The sequence below is a fragment of the Dipodomys spectabilis genome, unplaced genomic scaffold (assembly GCF_019054845.1).
Source record: "Dipodomys spectabilis isolate Male_0828 unplaced genomic scaffold, ASM1905484v1 ptg000095l, whole genome shotgun sequence".
Taxonomy (NCBI): domain Eukaryota; kingdom Metazoa; phylum Chordata; class Mammalia; order Rodentia; family Heteromyidae; genus Dipodomys; species Dipodomys spectabilis.
Window position 1 is genome coordinate 1,197,262 of NW_024870772.1, and position 24,716 is coordinate 1,221,977.

A 24,716-nucleotide genomic window follows, 5' to 3' on the forward strand; every position below is an offset into this window, starting at 1 on the left:
CTCTTCTTCGTGCCTTACTTTACTTTCAAGGAAGTGGTCTTGGAATGGCATATACTTCAAAAGGCTGCAGAATGAGTCGCATGAGGCAATGTACCTTGCTGGAGTGGCTAATAACTGCAGAAGAATTGGCTAGTTAACTAACCACACTCACTCAGGCCAAGTCTGTGTATACTCAAGTCTTCTCTGAGATTCTAAATGGACAAAACCTGCTGTTTTAGCTATCTGAGTTCAGAATTCTAAAATGCACCTACTTTTCCTTAGTCTTGCTCTATTCTTAATCATACTCCAAGGACATCAAGCTGACACATACAAGCTCTGGATGTTTATTTTGATGAACACATATACACATGCTGAATGTTAAGTAAACATTATTGACTGGAAAAGGACTAGTCTCAGAAGGTAGTCCCATCTGTATAGGACAAAATCACGTCCCTTCTTGCATGATTCATTAATATGCCTGATCTCCACTCATTTGCCAGCTAGGATATCTGAGCAAAATTTCTACTATGAAGAAAGCCTCTGTATTTCTCTTGGATTTTTTGAGGGCTGAAATATAAGATGCATTTCTACTTCTGAAGTGATCTAGGAATAGATAACTGTTGATTTTGTACAAGGTTTTGTTTTTTCAGGCTTTGTTTGGGCTTTGTATCTGTATTGTTCCTCTTCCAAACTTTCCACATGCTGAGAATCAGACAACAGATTGAGAATGGCCTAGAATCCAAGAACGATGTTCCATCCATCCCTGGGAATGGAGACTCATCTTCACAGTTTTATGAGGCATACATTGTAAAAGGAATGCATCCTGGGTGTTCAGAGACTGGGGAGGTTCCAGGCCTACCTTAAACTATTTAGGTCAGAGGCCCTAAGAGAGCTGCCCCAAATGGCCTGAGGAGTTTATATGTATTTGTCCTAGCTCCTCTGAGGGATCAGATCTGCTGTGTAAGTCCAGCACGTTAACACAGGACTTTCAAACCTTGGGAATAAGGTATAGAACTGGCAGAGGCCAGTGGACTCACCACCTCCCTCTGTGATCATTCAATCAGAATTTCACACCAACAGGAACATTTTAAACAGATCATTCTCTTTATTACTGTCTGGGGGGAATGCAGTGCTGAATCTCCTACCAATTTCAATTGTACAGGATAATCCTGCACACTGCCTACGAAGGAGCATTTTGGGGGGATAAGAAAGTAATTTATCAAAAGCAGGGAATTGGTGTGCACAGCACTGAATCTGAGATATAGTCATTATTCTTAAGTCTCCGTCACATGTTAGCATTGTGCAATGACTTTCACACGTATAGCCTTAATGATGTTTATAAAGCAAATTTGCTGTTATTTTTATTCTGCAAGGAAGATGCCAAAAGCTCAAAATTTTATCTGCAATGTTAAGTGGGTGTACATGTTTTGTTGGGATTTGAATTCATGTCTTTTTCTTTCGCTGAAGACTTATTGTTATTATTAGTCTAATTATTATTATTATTATTATTATTATCAACCATGTCTTAGTCCAGCCCATGACTATCCAAAATAAAACCATAAATTGGGTAACTTATGCACAACTGAAATATGTTTACTCAGGTGAGATGTACAAAATCAAGGCAACTACAGATTCAGAATCTGGAATGGGCTACTTTCTCATAGCAGTCATTTTCTGGTCCTGCCTTTTGGTAGAATGGACAAGGCAACAAAGCCTTCCTTTATAAAGGCACTAATCATTAGGTAATCATTAAATAATCATGAGGGCTGCACCCTCATGACCTGCACACCTTCTAGAACCCCACCTCCTAATATCTTTTTGGCCAATAAGACTCAAAAGCAAATTCGAGAGATGGCTCACATGCATTCTGTTCACAGCAAATCACCCTTGAGAAATACAACACCACTGAAAGAGTTTATATCTAAGAAACCAATTTTAGGAACAGAGGGAAAAAAATGAGATTTTATTTCAGAATTCAGTGGCCTTGACAAGTACAAGAAAACAAGCAGAAATATTCAATTGAAATATTTGTGCCCGAAATAAGAGTTGACTTGTTTTGTGCTCAGTCAAATCTCCTTTGTATTATGTGTTCATCTTTGAACATATTCTTTCTTCTTCCTTTAAATAAAACAAACAAGCAAACAAGAAAAAAACCTTCGGCATAGTTAAATTTGCATTTTTAGAAACTGCATTTTAATTTGTGGCAAACTTTGCCAAGACTTTCCAAGTAAAAGCCAAAAGATTTTGCTATCAGCTTGGGCAAAAACTTCTCAGCCTCTGAGATGTGTGTGTGACTCGGAGTTAGTCTCATGACAAGACCATTTCACAGCCCTGCTGACAGGGCAGAAGCAAACACAACTCTTTCTGACTGGTAATTTCTCCCCTTTGTTTGATTCCTTGTCTGCATCATCTCCCTTTCCCTAGAGTCTTTGAAATCAAATGAAGAATGACATGAGAAAAGAGTGCATTTCAGGATACAGAGTTTGACTCTTCTAGCCTATTGATTTGGGGTGCCATGTAGATTTGATATCAGCCGTAACTCAGCATCCACCAAGACTCACTTCCATTCTTTAAGTCTGTGTTTCTGAGATGAGCTACTTTAGATTACTGATGGCTTTTAACTTGGGTAGGAATATGGAAAGCCTGTTCTGGAAAGTTCATATAAGTAAAGGAGGAATTAAATGATCTGTTGCCTAATGAATTTTTGAGAGAACTTATATAGTAAGGATGGGGGGAAATGGTCAATAGTATTTGGATACTATATCCACTACAATTTAGCTCCTTTAACCCAAGTCAATTAAATTCTCTGTAGTTCAATTTCGCTGTCTGTGGAATGGATATAATAACATCAACTTCAGAAATTGCTCCAGTATTTAGACTCAGTACAGATAGAGCATTAAAGCATTCCTCTCACCCAGTAAGTGTTCATGTTCCTATTCAGCATGTTCAATGATCTGGACATGCACATTAGTGTGGGACTGAAACATTTCATTTTGCATTTTCATGTAAATGATGAAAGCAACTTATCTGTCTCCAAATATGATTTCTCTTTAATTTTTAAAAAATGTTTGGTGTAATAAAGTTTTATTTTTCCAAATGTACAGCTGGTTGGATCTATTCATGCATCTTCACCAGAGTTGGGGACATATCTCCACCTTTACTATTTCTAGTGTAAATTATTTGAGCTCTGTGCTTTGAAGCTAACTTGATGAGTCCTTTACTAAGCAGCTCCTGAAGGGCTGCCCTGGCCGGGGAGCCACGAACCAAATCCTTAGCCTCTCAGAAACCACAGCAGGGGTTCTGAGCTTATAGTTGGGGATTTCCTTACAGAGTTTGTCTTAAGTGGCTTTGTCAAACAGGACGAGCTTGTTGAGCTTGTTCTGAACTTTGCCTTTGGACCACTTCCTCTTCTTGGCCTTGCTCCCAGACTTGTTTACTGGGTCCTATTCCTTCTTGGCCAACTTCCTAACATCTTTCTTCTTCTTGTCGTCCTTGGGTGGCATCACCAAGTCTGGAGAGCAGGAGGGAGCGCTGTGGCTTGGTCAAGATGTTGGGCAGAAAAAGGGTTTCTCTTTATTAACACCCTCTTTTACCAAAGTTATGATCAGGATTCTAGAATGCAGGCCCGAATTCTTCCTCTTAGTTTGGTGACCGAGAGATCGTATGTTTCAGAAATTTGTCTTGAATTTCTATGAGACTGATCCAGTGCTTTACCAGCTGTGAGTAGGAGTCAGAGAAAAATTACTATTAACAGTTGGAGTCACTATTCAGAAAGGCCTTCATCAGGAAAAGAAAATTTAGTGTCTCTATGGTGGTACCAGGCTTGAATTTTAAGTGACTGGCTAAGAAACACCCAGATGAAGGAATGCCAGAAAATCAGATTTTTTTTGTTCTTATGGAAAGTATTCATTATCACTATCTACATAAAAATGAGCAGTGGCTTAAATATCAGGTAAATCTCCAGAAGGCGCTGTGTTATTATTATTATAATTTTTATTTTTTATTGTGAAAATACCATACAAAGGGGTTACAATTACATAGGCAAGGTAATGAGTACATTGTTGCCTCCTCCTTTGTTTCCCCTTCCCATCCCTTTCCCCCTCCCACCTCCTCCTACCACCCCCCCAAAGTTGTACAGTTCATTTTTAGACATAACATCTTGTACATCTCATTGTTGCAATGGGTCCACCTGTATCCTTATTTAAACAATTTGTTTTTTCCCTTGCCCTCCACAAATTATACCAACAGCAAATACAGTGAAAACAGGGGTTATACCATGGGGGAGGGACATACAAAGCAACAAAGAAATCATCTTATAAGTATGTTAGAAACAATCACAAGAAAGAAAAAAAAACATTTGAATCCTTATCTTGGGGTTCATTTCGCCTGACATCAACTTAATCTGACCTTTCATATGAACAGAAGTCAAGAAAACATTACCTTGCAGAAAGCATTCCAGATGCATCTTCAGATCAGGCTTCTGGAAGTGAAAATTGAGTCCGATGTTTGTACTATTGGGGAATGTATCTCGAGAGACATCTAAATCATTAGTATTCTCCTCTGTTGAGCTTTTTGTCTATCCCGTAGCTGGAATCAAGTTCTATCCAAGAGATGCTACAGACAAGCAAATATTATCAAAACAAAAAGGCAGAGACAAGCTCTTACACAATGTTCCTGGGGACTTCAATACCCTAGTGTCAACACTAGGTAGATTATTCAGACAGAAAAATCAAGGAGCCAACATTGGTAAATTGCATCCCAGAACAAATGGCCTTCTCTGAGGCCTATAGAACATGCACACAATGCCCACAGAATCCACATTCTGCACACCAGCACATGGTAGAGCATTCTTCAGATAGATCATTTGATAGGTCATAAACATATCAACAGAATGTTATCTATATACACAGGTTCAGTGAATAACTATCATAATATTCAAGAAACAGGTGAGGTATATGCTCATGACTGTAATACTACTTGAGTGGCAGAAACCAGAAGGATTGAAGCTCAAGCTCAGGCTGAGCAGAAAGTTGGCAAACCTCATCTCAAGAAAAGTGCTGTATATAGTACTCCATGTTTTAATTCCAGCTATCAGGGAAGCAAAGGTAGTAGGATTGTGGTCCAGGCTGTTCTGGGAAAAAACATGAGAGACTTCATACACAAACAAAACAACAACAAAAAACCCCAAACCAAAATCAAACAGGGCTGGGAGCATAATTAAAGAATGCCTGTCTTGAAAGCATGATTTCCAAACCCTTTTGCTAAGAAGAATGAAAAGGAAATTAAAACAAATTAAGTGTCTATTCATTGATGAATGTGTAAAGAAAGTGTGGTACCTATGTAGGATGACTATTTAATCATTTAAAAAAAAAATCCTGTCATTTCTGACAACATGAATGGAAATGGAGATCATTATCTCAAGTGAAACAAGCCAGACCCTGAAACACAAGCATAGCATGGTCTCACTCATACGTGGAATCCAAAGAAGCTCACCTCAGAGACATTTAAAATTAAAAAAACAAAATGCAAATGAACCCATAAGTTGTCACAGACAATTGGTCTTCTGAACAGAACATGCCACAATTCCAGGAAAACTCAAAGCCTCTAGCAGGCCTCAAAGAGTGACTAATGCCTGACATCTCAAGGATTTGGGAGTTCAGTCAGGGTTTGAAAACAGTCTTGGCAAAAGTTAGCAAAACTGTATCTGAAAACAAATTGGGTATGGTGGTTCATACTGTGGGCTTAGCTACTCAGAGTTACAGGTTGGAGGATCATGATTTGAGGTTGGCCCAGATAAAACCATGAGACATATCTGAAAGCAAAGTGAATAGACTGGGGATTCAGTTCAGTTGGTGGAGGTGCTTGCCCAGCAAGTGCAAGACCCTGAGTTCAGTTCCTACAACCCCCAAAACAAACAAACATTAAAGGAAAAATAGATCCCCTGTTTATAACTTGTTAAGAGTCTAGAGTTCTATGCTTGATGCTGGTGGCTCATGCCTATAATCCTAGCTTCTCAGGAGACTGAGAGCTGAGGATTGCGGTTCAAAGCCAGTGTGGGCAGGAAAGTCTGTGAGACTCATCTCCAATTAACCACCTAAACACTGGCAGTGTGGCTGTGGCTCAAAATACTAATCTTGAGCAAGCAGTTCAGGAACAGTGCCCAAGGACCTGAATTCAAACTCCAAGACTGACAAAAACAAAAGAAAAACAAAAAACCATCTAGAGTTCTAGTCTTGCATGAATTCTTTTAAGCAGATGTTTTATCAAAAAGAAGAAGCAGGTACAAGACATGAGTAACACTGACCTCTGTGGTGACAGAATCTATGGTAGACTTTTTGGTCTTTAGTTTTGTGTGTATGTGTGTGTGTATTTGTGTCCAGTTCTGGGGCTTGCATTTAGAGTTGGGCACTGTCCTTTGGCTTTTTTGCTCAAGGCTAGTGCTCAACTATTAGAGCCACAGATCCACTTCCAGCTTTCTGGTGATTAATTAGAGATAAAAATCTGATAGATATTCCTGTCTACACAAGCTTTAAACTGAGAACCTCAGAGGTCAGCCTGTTGAGTAGCTAGGATTACGGGTGAGAGCCACAAGTACCTGGCCTCATCTTCAAGGTTTTTGTTTGTTTTTAATTCAAAAACATTTTACAAAACTGACCACTTCCAGGTTTCTGTTCTTGGCTTTCTTGACCTTTTCTCTTCCCATTTCCATTCCCCTTCCCCTTTAGATGTTCATTTTAAATTTTCTTCATTGTTTCTCTCTAATCAGTAAATATTGCAGCTTTGTTTCTTACCCTTTTCCCCCTCATCTTTGTCTCTTTATCCACTTGGTCACTTTAATTACTACTTATTCACAGCAAATGCTTTTTTTCTTTGCATTAACCCATTTCAGTATTAGATCAAGCCTCGCCTGCCAGTATTTATTTGAAAAGTTGTCTCACCATAGAAGTAAGAGAAGGAAGGAATAAAAGTCAGCAGAAAAACACATTATCAAGACAGGCCTCTCGTACTGGAATCTTCTAAGGGCTTCAGAGCAGCTTTAATAAATGTGTCTCAGGTCTCTCTCCTCTGAGGGAGGATAACAAGTAATGCCCCTTAATCAGCTTCTGTTCCGCTGATCAAGGGCTACCTCATATGTAGGCTATAGTTTGGATCTTAAATGTGTGTATCTTAAACCTTTCATTAATAGGTTTTTGAGTTAAAAAAAAAAAACCTGAAGATGAGGCCAGTCACTGATGGCTCACACCTGTAATCCTAGCTTCTCAACAGGCTGACCTCTGAGGCTCTCAGTTTAAAGCTAGCCTAGGTAGGAAAGTCTATCAGTTTCTTATCTCCAATTAATCACCAGAAATCTGGAAGTGGATCTGTGGCTCTAGTAGTTGAGCACTAGCCTTGAGCAAAAAAGCCAAAGGACAGTGCCCAACCCTAATGCAAGCTCCGGAACTGAGACACAAACACACACACACACACACACACACACACACACACACACACACACACACACACACACACACACACACACACACACACACACACACACACACACAAACTAAAGACCAAAAAGTCTACCATAGGTTTTGTCACCACAGAGGTCAGTGTTACTCATGTCTTGTACCTGCTTTTTCTTTTTGATAAAACATCTGTTTAAAAGAATTCATTCAAGACTAGAACTCTAGATGTTTTTTGTTTTTTTTTTTTTGTTTTTTTTTTTTATTGTTTTTGTCAGTCTTGGAGTTTGAATTCAGGTCCTTGGGCACTATTCCTGAACTATTTTGCTCAAGATCAGCACTTTGAGCCACAGATACACAGAGACATGTTATTGGAGGATGTTAGAAAACTGACTTCCTCATATTTCAGATACTCCGTTGAGGCCTAGGAGAGAGAACAGTAGGAGACATTAACGATAGTTTGGCAGGAGCGGCTGGAGTAAGAGGTTGAGATGAAAGGTATTTGAAGGACCTGATACGATTCTCATGTGTATTTTTCCAGGCTTCACTGAACCCTACACTTACTTGAAGATAACCAACCATCTCCTTGATGTCTCTACCTGTATAACTCAACCATGGCTCCTTAGTCTTAGAACATACTAAAGTGATCACATGGCTTACTTCCTTCATACCTGTATTGCCAAGATTTCTTGTTATGGAAAATTGGTACCTGCCTTCCCAAGTCATAAAATTCAGTCAGTGATCTTCATGTTGCCCTCTCTTTCATGTTCCATATGATATCATTTCTCATCTAATCTATTGGTGATTCCTGTCGGTTCCTATAGCCATTGCCATAGTCTAAGCCACTGTCATTTCTTACTGGGACTATAGTAATAGCTATTCCACATTGCTGTTGATTCATTCAAATCCTTCCTCTACTCTGAATTGGAATTATCATTTTTTTAATGGAAGAGTAAACACATAGCTCTCCTGTTAAATCTCTTTACTGACTTCCCATTCTTAAACTGAGTTTTGAGCCTCCTAAGTATGGTCTACATAAACTGGATGAGCTGAACCCACCTCTTGGCATTCTCCCCTGTGTCACAGAAGTAGTTCAGTTCCAGTTTCCCAGCATCTGTCAAAGTATAGAAGCCCCTCCTTCCTCTGTGGCTACACGCTTGCAATAAATAGCTACTTTTCGGTGAGATATTGTTTGTCAGCTTTCTGTGACCGTAGCAAAATAACAGACACAATTAACTTGTAAAGATAAAAGGTTTATTTTTGGCTCATATTCTGGAATTTCCAATCTGAGATAGGGTTGTGCCCAATTTTTTAGGGCCTCTGGCAAGGATGGCACAGCATGGCAGAAGTGTGTGTTAAAGCAAAAGTTGTTATATTATGAGCAAGGAAACAAAAGGCATCAGGAAGGGGCTGTGGGCCCATAATCACTCCCAAAGACCTAAAAACCACCCACTGCCTAATGAGAGCCTTCCACCTACTCAATGTACACTGCACTTCCCACTTGGGCCACTCTGGGGACCAAACCTTTAATACATTGAGGATAGTACCTATATTCAAACAGCATACAGTTTTTAAAGTTTTCTGATTAACCAACATCTTTGAAACCTTGAATGAAAGAATGAGACAAATCAGAGAAGAATATGGAGGGAGAAAGTATTTTCAAAAGTCTGAGGTCTCAGCCAGGTGCCAGTGGCTCATACCTGTAATCCTAGCTACTCAGGAGGCTCAAAGCCAGCCCAGGCAGGAAAGTCTGTAACATTCTTATCTCCAATTAACCACCAGAAAACTGGAAGTGGCTCTGTGGCTCAAGTGGTAGAGCGTTTGCCTTGAACTGAAGAGCTGAGGGACAGTGCCCAGGCCCAGAGGTCAAGTCCCACGACTGACAAAAAATGTCTGAGGTCTCAGTTACATGTTTACTACATTGCAGGTTTGGTTTTCTGGTTGTTGTTGTTGTTGTTGTCAGTAGTGGGGCTTGAATTCAGGTCCTGGGTGCTCTTGTTCAAGGCTAGTTCTATCACTTTGAGCCACAGCTCCACTTACGGTTTTTGAATCATTAATTAGAGGTAAGAATCTCAAGGGGACTTTTCTGCCCTGGGCTGACTTCACACCATGATCCTCAGATCTCAGCCCCTTGAATAACTAGGATAATAGGCATGAGCCACAGATACCCAGTTCCTTACAGTTTTTAGTCTAGATCCTGCTTCTAAACCTTCCTTCCTTGACAAACAGTTATTTCAGTTATATAGCACTTAATTTATACAAAGCTATGTTTTAAATGCCTAGAAAACATTAATTCCTTTACTTAATTGACTCTGTTGCACAATAGAGCTGTGTTCAGACTCTAGTTCCTTACTGTCATTTTTCTCAAGGCTAGTGTTCTACCACTTGAACCACAGTTCCACTTCTGGCTTTTTGTGGTTAAAAAGGGTCTCACAGACTTTCCTGCCTGGGCTTAGTTTCAAATCTTTATCCTCAGATGTCAGCCTTTTGTGTAGCTAAGATTACAGGCATGAGCTACCAGTACCTGGCTATGTTGTCATATGCATTAGTCCAGCTACTATACTTACAAGAAATCCTGTGATTGAGAAGAATGAGTAAATTAAACCTCAAGGTAAAGCTACTATATATTTTGGACTTCTAGAAATACCTGACTTCAAAGCCCCTGTCTTTTCCACTTACTTTTCATTAATGGATTCAATATTTAATGAGAACCTTCTGTAAGCACTGTACGACCTTTGGGACATGCTTTCACACCTTAGATTCTTTGTGTCTAAACCCGACCTTTCTTTTCCTTTTAGCATTCCCTGTCACGTGTCTTTCCTAATTTGAGATAAACCTTTCTACAGCTACTTACTTCACCTTGCACTAAAAATACATTTTATCTATTCCAAATTCCTTGCCTAGGTATGACAAGTCATTTATTAGTGTATATGGCTCAGACTATCTCCCTAACAGCTCAGTTTTTTACCACTTTTCTATCTGAAATTCCTACAGAAGAATCTCATCCAAAGTGTTTTTTTTTAAAATATTATTGCTGACTGCTGTACTTGTAAGACCTTTTTTATTGCCCAAGAGGCCTCCACTCATTATTTTTTTAACATGTGTACTTCACTTGGTTTCACTGTAGATATGTGTGTGTTTAAAGTTCTGCATAAAGGAGTGGGGTCAAGGGAGTAGGCCCCACAGCCTCAACACACAGGCCCAACAGTGGAGGGTGGAGGCCATGGCAGCTAACAGCTTCAACGTGGGTGAAATTGCTTAGAAGTGCATCACTGAACAGTGACCACAAAGCAATGAATCAGGTGGATTCATTCCAATGCCTAGGACCCAGACGCCAGGACCTGGCACTAGTGGAATAGTTTTACTCATTCCTAAAGACCAATGTTGCATCTATGAGGGAAGTCACTTTGCAGAGCTGCCCACAATCTCTTCTCCCATAGTTTTTTGTACATATGTATGTGTGTGTGTGTGTGTGTGTGTGTGTGTGTTTTCTCATGGATGTCATCCCTTACAGGTTTGCAAGCTTCTGATTAGACTGAGCTTCTCAAATTTAAAAACTATGTCATCTCCAATTTTCTTTTCTGAGCACATCAGAATGAAAACCTCCTCAATGAAAGAGACATAAAATATCAAAGAATAAATCGTTACATATATTTAGATACTATATAAAGATGTTAATATTCCATTAAAATACATTAGATACTATATAAAGATGTTAATATTCCATTAAAATACATTAAATAAACTCTCAATAATTAGGAAACCACATTCGGTTTTGGAAAGGGAGGCAGAATTCTTTGAGAAATTAAATAACAAAATCATTTTCATCTCAATAGAAAATATGAATATACTATGAAAACCTTGACAGAAATCAGATAAAAAATGAATGCGTGAGAATAGTGTAGACTATTCTAATTTTGACAAGTAATTAAGAGTGACTCATTCTATTAACTTAGAAGCTCATAAGGTGTCTTAGAACACCCTTTACCTTCCTGGTAAAGGATGCATTCAGAAATGGAAAGATGTGTGCTCAGTGATAGGCTAAATCCCTTTAGAGGTTCATTTGGATATTTGTAACTTGCTCAGAGATAAAGATTTAAATCTGTATATGCCTGTTAACAGGGAGGCTGTTTTGGCACAAAGATAGGCCCAGGCTGCTGTGGTGAAGGATGGATCCCTTTACTCACCAAACTGACAGCACACACTCTAGCAGAGAACTAAGGAGTCCTTGCTTTCCATACTCCCCTCTGGGTTTGGCAGAAAAATAGATTTCACAGCACTATCCTTCTCTCTGTAGCTTCCCAGTAAAATAAGGAGTGAGAAATGTCACCTTCTTCTGTGGTTTAATTGCTGAACATAGAAACTTGGCTCTAACCCGAGTAATTACAGATACAGCTAATGAGGTGAGTGACTTGTGGTGAATGTATTTAGTCAGAAGTTTGAAAGGTGTGAGCTGAACAAATACAAATAAAAATAGGAAAGCAAACCATCAAGGTGTTTTTTTTCTATTTAAAAAGAATTCTTTTTGTTTCCAGGATTTTAGTCAAATGGACTTACTTAAGGCAAAACACAAAAAGCAAAGAAATGCCTTGCTCAGCACTCAAGCTCCTCAGGGAAAAGATTAGGGTAAACACATAATTTCTAACTCTCCCTCCCTCTCTCTTTCTCCTGCCTCTTCTCCCCTCTCCTTCTTCTTTTTTTTCTTTGAGTTCCACAACATTAGCTTAATAATAATTTCTTCTAAGTTGTGGCAATTTGTAAAAATGTGTTCAAGCTGAACTTAACAATAATACTTGAACAAAGAGCCTTGTTGTAATAACTGAAGAATTTTTGCTGTCACATTTTTCATGTTACTTATATAACAATTGAATGCAAGGGACATAGCACATTCTCACTTATAATGGCATTTCTAAACTAAAACTAAAACATTAGAGCTAAAACTGAAACATGGTCAAGAACAAAAACTTATCTTTTTAATTAATTTACTGTATTGTTACTATGGAGGTGATGTACAGAGGGGTTACAATTGCATGAGTCAGGTAATGAGTGCATTCCTTTCATACAGTGTCTTCTGTTCCCTCCTTCTCTCAGTCCCTCCCTCCCATCTTCACCCATGAGTTGGATAGTTCACTTTGCACATCTTTGGGGAGAGGCCACAAAAACGAATTTTTTTTGGTAGAAATAAAATTAGAAAAAAATCTTTAACTCTGTTTTCCCAAACATACAACATGGGCCAACGTGGGCACTGTCAGAATTTATTCTGTGAATTTAATAAGAGGCCTTAGTTGTGTCTGGAAAGTGACATACTATGTTCTTTTATTTTTTTCCAAATTGTGGTTCAAAAATATTTTAATAATAAAAACCATAAGTTTTGTGTCTTTGTATGTATCTGACTTTAATGTAAAATTCTACCTATATAGCCGTGAAGAATAAAATTTTAATGTAAGAGCATAAAGAAACTGTCTCAAATCTCAAAACACAATTTAGGTAATTGTCATGCAGTTTGAGTTTAGTGTTTTATTAAAAAGTAGATTATGCTTATTTAAAAGCATACAAAGAACTATTTGTGAAAATGAGATTTTTCTCTCTGATCTTTCTGTCATACTTCCCAGCAAAACTTTAGTTACTATACCTTCAAATACTTTTGTCAAAAATTAGCTTTCTTTGTTACATTTTTGTTTGTTTACACATTCATTTTCCAGAGTTTCAATTCCTTGTGAAAGTGTTTTTATGAAGTCTGGCTTCCATTCCTTCTGAGATCATTTCAGTATTGGCTTCATCTTAGTGTTGACATTGGTTGAGTCTTTCCTTGGTATAACGCGTTACCTTTAATTATATCCCAGACACAGTATGACCATTATGTTGGGAGACTGGGTCCTATTAAGATATTTATTTATTTTTCTTTTTAAAATTACCTTTAATAGTCATACAAAGGAATTTTAAATTTTTTCTTGTTGTTGGTCATGGGGTCTGAACTTTGGGGCCTTGAGATCTTCAGCTCAAGGTTAGCGCTCTACCACTTGAGCCACAGCACCACTTGCAGCTTTTCTGCTTATGTGGTGCTGAGGAATTGAACCCAGGACCTCATGCACGCAAGGTAAGCATTCTACCACTGAGCCCCAGTTTATGTTGTTGTCCTTTTCAATATTTTACATTGATAAGTTAATAAAATATGTAGTCCTTTGTGACTGGTTCCCTTCACTTCTCCGTATATTTTTGAGGTTCATCTGTGTTGTTGTATAAATCCTACAATCATTGTTATAATGAAACAAAGCAGTTTATGAATACAATGCATCAGTGTCACCCATTTCAACATTTTAACCCATCCCTTCTTTACACACCCCTTAGCTCACTCTTCTTATATACATTGCATTCTTGACTGCATTCTCCCACTATTCTCTTCATTTTTCTACCCTTGTCCCCTTGTCCCCACCCCACTCCTTTCGAGTACCCACTTCCTGGTGTTTATTTGGCTGAACTTTGACTTTGCCTTTCTAAAGAATTATGCTATTTCAGTTCTCTCTTGAATCTACCATATTTCACTTAAGACATATTTTGTATACACTCGCATACCACCCAGTGCATTTTAAGCTTATAAGCTAAATCTAGCTTCTACCTATAAGGAAAAACATGCATCCATTGTCTCTCTGTGTCTGACATACTTCACTTAACATAATTATTTCTAAGGTCTTTCCATTTCCTTACAAATGATACAATATCATTTTTTCTAATGGATGAGTACAATTCTATTATATATATATATATATATATATATATATATATGTATATACATATATATCACATTTTCTTGATCCATTTGTCCACTGAAGGGCATCTGGGCTGATTCCATACTTGAACTATGGTGAAAAGTGCTGCACTGAACATGTGTGTGCTGGTAGCTTTGCTGAATCCTCACCTCTTTAGGTTTAGCAAACAGCCGCAGGCTTGCTTTTTGGATTACAGTTCTAATGATAGTTCAATTTATTTTTTTAAGTGATCTCAATTGTCTTGACTTAACTGGTATTATGTCCAACTGTTTTTGACTTAAAACACCTTTACCCTGGCAAATGTGGGAATCCTTTGATCTTTGTCAGTCATTTCTTGCCTCCCTATTATCCATCCGTAAGCAGCCATTAATCTGTTTTCTGTGTCTATGTTGTTGTCCTTTTCAATATTTTACATTGATAAGTTAATAAAATATGTAGTCCTTTGTGACTGGTTCCCTTCACTTCTCCGTATATTTTTGAGGTTCATCTGTGTTGTTGTATAAATCCTACAATCATTGTTATAATGAAACAATGTCCTATAAATGTAGCTTATTTTATTTATCTCTTTATAAGTTAATAGTCATTTTGATTGTTTCCACAATTAGATAATAAAAACAGTGCTGCTGTCTTTTGTTTGAAACCAGTCTTTGATTCTTTCGGGCTTATACCTAGGAGTGCAATTGATAGATCTGGTGGTTAGTTTGTGTTTAATTTCTGAAGAACAACCAAACATTGGTTGTGCCATTTTACATTGCTGCTAGAAATATGTGAAAATTCCAGTTTCCCACATCCTCACTAGCACTTGTTACTTTTTTTTCTACTTTTTTTGCATGTATTTTTAATGTCTTTATAGTGTTATTTTTGCCTTCTTGGCTTATCTGAGATCATTGCTGATAGTGACTTAGGAATAAGGAGCCTGTCCACACTGGGTTTCCTGAAGGTGTGGAAAGGAGTCTCTCCTTCCCTCCAGGGGATGAAGAGTCCTTCAAAGAGAGCTGTGTTTTGCAGCTAAATCACCTTTGCCATGATGCCCACTCACCTGCCCTCAGATTTGGAAGAACAAAGAGGCTTTTCCAGACATGATGCTTCTTGTAGCTCCCTTGTTGATGCTGCCTGTCCACCTATATATTCATGGAGTGGGAAGAACAGAGTCTTGGGACTGGTGTAGGAGAAGCTCATTTCCATAGGTTGCTCATTTTTATCATGTGTCTTTGTGACCCCCCTCCGCTTTCATATATATGGTCTTGCTTGCCAAACTGAAAGTTTTATTGAACATTCAGGAGAATTATATATATATATATATATATATACATATGTACATATATATAATTCTCCTGAATGTTTAATAAAGTATATAACAGGAGAGTTACATACTTTCTTGGGCTTCCTTCTAGTCTTGAGACCACTAACTAGTTCAGTTTCTTTCAGAGTTCTTCATCTGTTGTCTCTAGTATTATTTCTATCACTTGTACTTAGTTTGGGAGAACTGTCTAGACTAGAAATCTAACTCTCTAAATATATACACACACACATATACATATATACATATATATATATGTATATATGTTGTCTCAATCAAGGTCTGAGTATTTAAACATAGGGACCACATTCTTATTGGTGTCGTCAGTGGCTATTTCTTTTCTGGCACATCAAAGTTACTTGCAAAGGTGTTAATAGATTAATGTACAGAACTTGCTCTAAGTCTATTTTACTATGGTGAGTGAAAGAATTTTGTTATGCTACTTAGCCAAAAGAGCTAAATCAGGTCTTTGCTCAATTACATGAAAATGTGACTCTGCTCTTTGTGCTTAGAGAGCAGACTGCACATCTGTCCTTGGCTGTCGTTTGCATTGTGTGTAACTAAAAAGCATCAGGAAGGATAACCACAATGCTTTCTGTGCCCGTGTCACAGGCATCAGAGAACATCTGAGTGTACAAGAATTCTCTCCAAGGATTTTGGAAAATGGTCTATATATAGCTATGCAGCTCCAGGCTTCCCTTAAATTAAAAAAAAAAAAAAGAACAACCCAGAAATGTTTCTGTCATAATAGATAAGCCTATGAAACTACAAGCTTCAAGCATTAGCCGAAGGTTTATCTCTCTGCCTCTTTTGTTTGTTTGTTTATTTATTTATTTATGGCTGTGGCTAAATGGAATTCTGGGGTTAAAACAAATAAATCTAGCTTCAGGTTGCTTCATAGTCTCTCCCTTCCCTTTAAAAGAGTACCATCTTTTGTGAAGCCCTGAGCTAGCAACGTTCATTTTAATACCAATAAACTTCACAAATCTCCATCCTGTAGATGCAGAAATTACAAATTAGAGAAATTAATGTGCATTATCTCAGTCACACCACTTGTGATTAATAGAGTAACAATGCAGTCTCAGGATAATTTTGCTTCAGTCTTTTTACTGTTGTCTCTTGCAAGACACAGACCTTTTTAAAGGAAAGCATGAACATGTAACCCATGACAGAATAGGAGTTTATGAAAAATTGTATATATATTTGAAAGTGTCAGAACAACTCCGTGGTTAATCTTGTAAGGATTGCTGCTGAGGTGATAGTAACAATGCTTGTAAACAAATGGATGCTTTGTTGTTAGCTCATTGAACTCTAATGGCAAACACTGTTTTGGAAGGCAGTAATGTCTCACAGTACAATGACTTCTGTCCTGCCCCCTGTTGTGTGATTTCTTTTCCTCCAAGCTGACAGAAGCATTCAACAAAAGGAGGAACTAGCAGAGGCCACAGCAGAGTCAAATTTTGAAACAAACAGTCAAAGATAAGTGTGTCACATGAGAACAGCTCTTAATTGTCCTGTGATAATTCACTCTCAATATAATGATGTTGTTAGAAAAAATAGACTAGTTTCTTGTGGATTAAGAGAAACTCATTTGTCGAAGATGAAAGGGCACACAGCATTTGAATAGACGGAGAAAAGAACTGCGAGAACATGAAATTACTTTTTTGCCTGATAAGACATTTATCTGTGTTTCTCTATCCTCGTGCTAAATGAGGTCTAGAAGATGGAGTACTTTGAAAATAGGCATGGTATTAGGTCGGAATTTTGTCCCAACCACTTAGGAGACAAACATAAATAAGCCCTGCAGTGATACTGGTTACTAATGAAAAAAACTTCTTTTGCAAAAGCCATCTGAACTAGTTTTTTTTTTTAAAAGTTTCCCCCTGGAAATTACCCAGGGCTTCCTACTAAAAGCCAAAGCCACAATCTGTATACAAGGAAATAAGATATATATGCTTCTACAGTGAGAAAATTTGGAACCTGCAATATATTAGCCCAAATACACACAGATTTCAAAACAGATGGGTTATGGTAATTTCCCTTTGAAGATGTCTAAACTCTTATTCAGGTCACTAACTTTTTGAGAAATTCTTCTTCTTCTTAGAAGAAGCCTAATAATATGAAATGGGTTCTGCACCAAACTCATTGTTGAACTTCCTCTGTCTGCCTTTCACAGCATCCCCAGATGAGACGGCAGCTGCACATTGCCCTGATCCTTCTGTCTTTCCTGCCCGTCCGTCCATCTTTTCTGACAAGTTGGACAGTTAGCTGCTGTTATGTTTGATGGAAGTCAAAAGCAACTGAGGTCTTTGCAAGAAACAGCACAAGTGGGCTTAAATATTTTTAAAGTTAGCATTAGGAAATTCTGGGGACTTTTTGGAGGGAGGGAGTCATGGATTTTCTTTTAACAAGGACTTCCTTAGAAATAAGGTTTTATTTGCTGTATTAAGAGGATGAGGAATCTTGGGAATAGGACAGAAAGTGGAAGAGTGGTGATAGACAACTGATTTTGGAAGCAAACAAACCCTTAGCAGATACAATAGAATGACGCATAAACCAAATCAAATGTGTGTATCCATCATCGAATCATTCCTGAGCCATTGAGAAAATTGAAAAGTAGGACTTTGAGCAGTGGGAAGTAAACACAGGAAGTTTAGTGTTGTGCATGCTTGAATCAATAGTGGCACCAGGAAATTGAGTATTAGGACAAATGTCAGGGAGTGAAGATTATTTTGACATCGCTAATATAAACCTCAATCCCAAAGGAGAACTGAAATAGCTTGGGGAAGGGAATAGTGTAAACTTGTTTTGGAGGGGGCGGGAAAGAGAAAAGGTACTACATTTTATTTATGCATGCATCCACTAATGGCATCTTCACATTTAAAAAAAAAATCATCTTTTTTTTAAAAGCTGTCAAGTTAATTTGTAATAGAAAATAGACCTTCAAATCTTCAAATCTTTCTCTGCTTTATTTTTTTCTTTTCAAATCTGTTTCTTTTTTTCTTCTTTTGCAAATAAAATAAAACTCTCAAGTCCCAGATGTGTGAGCTACTGAAAGTCTCTTTCATGGCTGACCAACATGAGAATTTTCTATTTCAATTTTCAATTTTCAACCAAAGAAAGAATAACAAAACAAAATAAAAAGAGAGAGAAAAGAAATTCCTTGTAATTTGAGTCAATGACACTGGAGAAGGTAGAGCAAAGCTTTCAGTGTATGTGTATATGTGTTATGTGTGCGTGCATGTATTATGTATTGCAGTACAAACTATGTGTGTAATGTATCTGTTGCGCATGAGTTGTGACATGTGTGTGTGTATCATAGGAAAAAATGCAATAATGAATTCCTGAGTCAACACATGGAACAAAATTATACTTCTAAAGTAGAACAGTTATGTTATGCAAAATAGTTAGCCTAAAGAAATTTGGTATGGCAATTAGAAAACATAAGTGGAGGTAAAAATTCATGATGTTAAACATTTATTTTTCTAGTGCTAGAATCTAAATGCTTTCTCCAAACTCTTATGCTGAAAGTTACTGTCCATTGTGGAGGTATTAATTATTATTAAGTATTAAGTATTTCAGTCACCAGGGCCATTCCCTCATGAATAGATGAGTAATGGGTTCATGGATTACCACTGTCTAGAGGGAGTTAGTCTAGGCTCTTTCCCCTTTGTGTCCCTTCAGCCAGGCCATGTGTGGACATGAGGTTTGCCCCCTCTAGAGGACAGAGCAATAAGGAGTCATCTTGGTAGCATAGAGCAGGCTGTCCCTGGACATTGAACTTGTGAGCTTCTCTTGGCTGTCTAGTCTCTGGAATGGTGAAGTATACATTGGTGTTCTTCATAAATTATGCACTCTTAGGTATTTTATTACATCAGCGCATATGGGGGCAGCTAACACAGATGATAGAGCAATAAGTAATTTGTACAAATCTAAGAACATGACCTCTAACTATGTAAAACAAATATTGCAAAAATAAAATGAGAAAGACAAGTTTAAAATGATAATGATAACACAATATTTTTCAATAATTAATAGAGCAAGTGGAACAAAATGAGGTAAAACACAATTCTGAAGTACTTACTAATAGATCTGACTTCCTCCCCCACATCATCTCCAACATATAAACAATCTATTTTTTCAAGAACAAACAAAGCAGTTGAAAAATTAATTATATGTTGTCTCACAAACCACATCTTAATAAATTTCAAAGAATTAAATTGATTCAGTCTGTATTCGTGGCATAATTCATCTGAAAAAGAGTACTGAAAAAGGAAGAGACAAAAATAAAAAAAACTGACAACCAGATATATGGAAGGCTGAATGGTCACCTTAACAACTTACTTTATTATTGTGCCAGAAGGAAAGATCAAATTAGAAGCGAAATATCAAAGAGGTAATGGCTAATCTGCTTGAGCAAATGAATGGTACACAAACCCAGATCCTGTTTAAAGCAGGATAGTTAAAAATGAAATACAGAATGAGAGAATCCATAGAAAGCCTAGAGAAATATGGAGTCAGAGAGGAAATACAAACTACCTACAAAGAACAATTCTTATTACCAGATAACTAAGAGCCAAATGAGGGCAGAGTAAAACTTTCAGAGTTCTCAGGGAAAATTCCTGGATTGAAATAAGCATGTTTTTTTAATATAAAAAAAATTGAGCTCATTTGTCACTAACCAACTTCATTAGAGGAATGTCTTTGAAACCTGGTGCTGGTGGCTCATGCCTGTAACCCTAGTTATCTAGTAGGCTGAGATCTGAAGTTCAGCATTTAAAGCCAGCCTGGGCACAAAAGTCCATGAGACTCTTATCTCCAATTAGCTACCAAAGACCCAGAAATGGTGCACACGCACGCACGCACACACACACACACACACACACACACACAATTTTCTTTGAGTAGAAAAGCAATCCCATTGGAAAGATGAAAAAAATGCACTGCAAACTAAACTCAGTAACTGTGCTGAATTACTCATCAGTTCATTTATTGACTTAACATGATAATGGCCATTATTTGGCTCTGTTTTTATAAATTGGGAATTTAGGAGTGGCTTGGGGCTGTAGCTCTAGTTTGTGGTCACTCATAAAGTTGTAACTCCCCTATGAACTGAGGGTGCAAGCATGAAGTGTGCAGAAAATCTGCTTCCAATGTGATTAATTCTAGGTTTTGGAAGTTGATTCTAGTTGTGATTTTGCACAAGACAGCCTGGGTGTCCTCACACCAGGATGGTCAGATCCTTCTAGAACAATGGTCCTAGTGGAGAAGGTAGAAATTAAAATCTTGTTAGAATCTTATCTTATTATAATTTTATGTTGTATGTAAGTGTCAAGAAAAGGCAAACAAAAATATCTTAGCTACTAATAATGAAATCTAACAAAGACCAAAATAAATATTTTTTTAAAATATGGAAGAGACCTTATTGGCTTAATTTTACATTTCTTTATTTGATATAAAAATGTCATTCACTACTAAAGAATTTCTAATAGATGGAGAAGCACTCTATAGTCACACAAAAGGAAAATCTAAAATTATAAAGATGCTTATATGCTCCAAACACATTCTGTTAACTCAAGTAAGTTGCAATCAAAATTCCCAACAGATTTTCTTTTTGAATCTTGACAAGCAGATCCTAATATTTATTTAGTGGGACAAACACTGAGAACTATATCAGAATTTTTCTGAAGAAGAAAACAAATGTGAGAACAGCCCCTTGTGTATTTCAAGTTGATTCTAAAGCCACAGGGAGAAATACACTGCCCAACTGGCCCCAACAGAGAGGCCAAAACAACCCACACATGTATAGAAATTATAAATGACACATGGCATTGCAAACCTCTAGGGAATGAATGAGACTCGTGGCAAAGGAAACCATGATGTTTATTTATCTCCACGGGGCTCGGCAGTGAGACTGAATTCCTACCTCTTACCACAGCCTAAAATAAACTATACATGGGACTAAAGATTCCAATGGGAAGCAAAACTTGAAAATATTTCAAAAAAACATTGAGCCGAATTTTTTAGAATTTCAAGTAGAGAAGAAATTTTTTTTTTAGTAAGGCAATTTTTTATTAGTGCTTAGTGATTATATAATATAGAAGAGTTTCATTACAGTATTTCCATATATGCATTTAACATCTTGATTATCTTCCTGCCCCCATTATTCTATCTTATCACCCCTCTTCCCACCACCCTCTTCTTAAAATTGTTTGTACAGTGTTAAAACAAGTTTGACTATGATATTTCATACATACATGCAACATACTTTGATTTACTCTCCTACTTCCCACTAGTTTTCAAATAATTTCCCATCTACGGTCATGTTAAGATTTTGTCTTTTGTTTTACTTTTCATAGATGAGAAAACTGTGTAATATTTTTTATTCTGACTATGGCTTTGATGTACAGAAACTTCTTATCTTAATGCAAACCCATTTTTCCAGACTAGTGAGAGTCCTGTTCAGCAAGTGCTTATTTCTTCAAGTTCTTATTGTGGCAAATGGTGCCACAAAAGGAAGTACTGATAAATTGTTTTGTATTTTAAAATACACCAGGTTATTAAGAACTCATGTCAATGAAATGTAACTAAACTGGTAAAAGTATTTGTAATATACATAATATTGTGGATCAAGGAGAGAAAAAGCAGACTGGTCAAACACAGAAATAAACTAAATCATTCTGAGAAATTTCTTTTCTTTCTTTTTTTTTTTTTTTTGTCGGTCATGGGGCTTGAACTCTGGGCTTGGGCGCTGTCCCTCAGCTCTTCAGCTCAAGGTGAGTGCTCTACCGCTTGAGCCACAGCACCTCTTCTGGTTTTCTGGTGGTTTATTGGAGATAAGAGTCTCACAGACTTTCCTGCCTAGGCTGGCTTTGAACCGCAATCCTCAGATTTCAGCCTCCTGAATAGCTAGGATTACAGGCATGAGCCACCAGCACCGGCTTGAGAAATTTCTTTACTGCTGTCAAATTTGGGGAATTACATGAATCAGACACAAAGAAGTATCATAAAATCTACAGATGGATGACAGAACAGTCAGGCCTCAAGTTACTTTAAGTGTTACAAGAAGTTAGTGTTTTCTCATCACAAAAACTTTCCCCTCCCTATGTTCAAATTTGCATTTTCTCACCTGATCTTGGCTTTGCCTTTGGAATTTCCAGAAGTGAAAAGTAAAATGTGAGTCGGAATCTTCTGCATCGTAGTCAAATGTTAAAGATGTGGCTTAGTGGAGTTTATGTTCATAGCCTTTTACTTTGCTTTGATGAATATGAGCCTCTGAGCATATAGTGAGATGTGAATGCTAGACTCCAATACGCTGTCTTGCAGAAATCTTGGGAAGTAGATACTATTCTAGAATAGCCATCAAGGCAAGCCTCATAAAATTTGGTACAGATGAGTTTTGTTTAATAGTGAATTAAGCCAAAAGTTACTGAAGATAAGGTACAAGGAACTAATTTATCTAAGCTATCCTTTTCTATTTTCCTTGAATACTTAATAAATATAGAACATGTGCTATGTATAATACATCATCTTTAAGGAGATACTTTGAACGTTAACTTTAGGAAGAACAATACTTTTCCCTAAAACATATTAAACAGTTAAATGTGTGTGTGTGTTTGTGTGTGTGTGTGTGTGTGTGTGTGTGTGTGTGTGTGTGTTTGTGTGTGTGTGTGTGCCTGTGTGTCTGTGTATTTGTGTGCTGTGGCTTAAACTTAGCTCAAGGCTGGCACTCTATCACTTGAGCCACCACCCCACTTCCAGCTTCTTGGTGGTTAATTGGACATAAAAGATCGATGGACTTGCCTGCCAAGGCTGGATCTGAACTGCAATCTTCAGATCGCAGCCTCCTGAGTACCTAGGATTAGGATTACGGGCATGAGCCACTGGGTCCTGGTTGCTATTATACATTTTAAAAAGCAAAAGATTACTCAATTTTCTTTTATTTACGCCACCATCAAAAGTTAATTTTGAGTATCATGCATAGATAATAAAAATAATTTCAGCCAGAGTATGAGAATACAGGCAAATATATTTACAAACAAAATCATTACCAGAATTAATCTTATACGAGAAAACAAGAGGCATATTTCCTCATTACAACAAAGCTGTAACTTCCAAGAAATAATCTTTAATTTTATGTGTGGAGGAAATTGACTTGGTCTTTATGATGTGCTGTTTCCATTCATTGCATCAATAATTTTTAGTATTGATTATATGTCAGACACAAATTCTGGCACTAGGGAGGTAGAGTTAACCCAAATCTATGCCCTACAAGTTTCTTATTAGATTGACTGGGATAAAAACAAATAGCTACCATTTTCAATTTTAATCTGATCTGGTTATACAAAAGTCAATTCTAGGCTTCCTTTAAAGAACTATTCACAGACCACAAGTTTCTCTGCTGTGCCTTAGAAATGGTAACAGAGTCGTCAGGTTGATGGCAAATCTCAGGCTCTTAAATGGCTCAAAAGTGAGCAGATGTTAGGACATTGTAACACAGAAGGATCTATAGGATCATTCATTAGGAAGGGACAATTCAACTGGAAAGAGGATACTGAAATTAATAATTAACCTATTTGGTGCTTGAAGACACATGATCTTAACTGGAGCTGACCTCAGAATAGAAAGTTGGCCCCTTTTTTCTTATTTGCAATATCTAGTATATGTCTGGGTCAAGCAGAAAAGGTCAGATAAGGTGATGTTAGGGAAATGAACCCTAAGCTATGTGTTCAAATGTTTTTTTTTCTTTCATGCAGTTGTTTCTAACGCATTTATAAGATTATTTCTTTGTTGCTTTGTATGTCCCTCCCACATGGTATAACCCCTTCTTTCACTGTATTTGATGTCGGTATAATTTGTGGAGGGGAAGGGGAAAAACAAATCGTTTAAATAGGGATACAGGTGGACCCATTGCAACAATGAGATGTACAAGTCGTTATGTCGAAAATGAACTTTACAACTTTGGTGGGGGGGTGGGGACAGGGAGGATTGGGTGGAGGGGCCGGGAGGATGGGAAAGGATGGGAAGGGGAAGCAAAGGAGGAGGCTACAATGCTTGATAAGAAATGTACTTATTATTTTGCCCATGTAATTGTAACTCCTCTGTACAGTATTTTCACAATTAAAAAAAAAAAGAAAGAAAGTTGGTCACTTTTTAATCTGTGTCAGAGCTAGTTTTGTTTATTGGCTTCAAATCCAAGCAATTTATACTTAATATCTCCATATA

General features: G+C 37.4%; 1 pseudogene; it reads right to left on the reverse strand.

The window, feature by feature from the left end:
• Window positions 1–3,093: 3,093 nt before the first annotated feature.
• On the reverse strand, window positions 3,094–3,537 carry LOC122112597 (annotated as a pseudogene).
• Between the last annotated feature and the right edge of the window lie 21,179 nt (window positions 3,538–24,716).